Source organism: Elephantulus edwardii, unplaced genomic scaffold, assembly GCF_000299155.1.
Source record: "Elephantulus edwardii isolate Elephantulus edwardi_28Jun2011 unplaced genomic scaffold, EleEdw1.0 scaffold00145, whole genome shotgun sequence".
NCBI classification, from domain to species: Eukaryota; Metazoa; Chordata; class Mammalia; order Macroscelidea; family Macroscelididae; genus Elephantulus; species Elephantulus edwardii.
Genome location: NW_006399895.1, coordinates 579,644 through 580,959, shown reverse-complemented (window position 1 = coordinate 580,959; position 1,316 = coordinate 579,644). Strand labels below are relative to the sequence as shown.

At 64.4% G+C, this 1,316-nt stretch overlaps 1 pseudogene across 1 annotated transcript in view; it reads left to right on the top strand.

The window, feature by feature from the left end:
• The first annotated feature begins 1,026 nt into the window (after positions 1–1,026).
• Positions 1,027–1,316, top strand: part of LOC102843031 — a 36,911-nt pseudogene continuing 36,621 nt past the window's right edge. Inside the window, exon 1 of the transcript XR_438942.1 lies at positions 1,027–1,313. The product of XR_438942.1 is annotated as a eukaryotic peptide chain release factor GTP-binding subunit ERF3A-like (transcript). The remainder of the gene's footprint in view (positions 1,314–1,316) is intronic.

Sequence of the window (1,316 nt, the reverse complement as noted above, 5' to 3'; positions counted from 1 at the left end):
GGGATGGAAAAGTTTGGGCGAAGGCTTTAAATGACTAGCCAAGCAAGCAGTGAGTCACTGGAAGTTTCCAGTTAACAACCTCCTTTGCCAGGGCAGAGGCTGGGCCCTGAGCGCTTTACAAGCCACACTGCAGTTTATTATAAAGTCACACTGCCTCTCCCACCAAATGAACATATAAAGGGAAGGACGCTCTGAGGCGGCTTTGAAATGTAGGGCAAAATGTGGCTGGGGGGTGGGTGAAGACAAGGAGAGAAAGAACGAGGTAGAGAGACGAGCAGAGAACGCAGGAAAGCTAGTGAAACGGTTTTCTGGAGTTCGTAGATTTTACAGTTTAAAACTACTGCTAGTTGCCTTGCATCCTGCTTCCAACTGAGCGGAGTGGAACACTCCCACAGGCCAGACGACTAGCTGTCCTCCGCCCAGCGTCAGGTAGCGACCGACAGGGCCGGCCCTGACCCTGCCCCCACTCGATGACAGGTGGGGCAACAGAGCAGTGCCCAGACCGCCACCTTCTCGCACTGCCTGCCGGGAGCCGGAGCCGCTTCCGGTTGTACTCAGGCCCCCGAACTCGGACTCCCATCGGCCCCTGGGAAAACCGCAGCGAGGTCGCGCAGGCGCTGCCGGGACTTGTAGTTCCGCCTTCTGCCGCGCTTCATAGTCAGAAACGGGGACGGACAAGACCGAGAACTACCAAGGCGAAGGTACGGGTGGCGGCGAGGGGTCAATCCGTGCCGGGCGTGGGGTTGGCAGTGAGGCAGTAGGAGGTGGTTGGGGTTGGGTGGGAGATCCGCTCGCACACACGAGGAGGAGGGTAGAGCCGTCGCTGCCGCCGCCGCCGCCGTCGTCGTCGGGAGCGCCGAATCAGATCTGGAGCTGCCGCTAGGGCGACGCTGGGAATTGGGTCGCCAACTCCAGGTCCTGCTGTCTCGCCGCCTTCCCTGGATCAGCGCGGCCTGCTCCTCCCGGGCTCGTCGCCCCCGCCTCCATTTCCCGCCCTCTCTTTACCACACACAGGGCCCCCCGATCATGGATCCGGGCAGTGGCGGCGGGGGCGGCGGCGGCGGCGGCGGCGGCAGGGGCAGCAGCGGCAGCAGCAGCAGCGACTCGACTCGGCACCCGACTGCTGGGACCAGGCGGACGTGGAAGCCCCCGGGCTGGGCCCGTGCGGCGGCAGCGCCTCCTTGGCGGCGTCGGCGGCGGCCGAGGCCCAGCGTGAGCAGCTCAGCGCGGCCTTCAGCCGGCAACTCAACGTCAACCCCTTCGTGCCCAACGTCCACGCCGCCGAGTTCGTGCCGTCCTTCCTGCGGGGCCCGGCC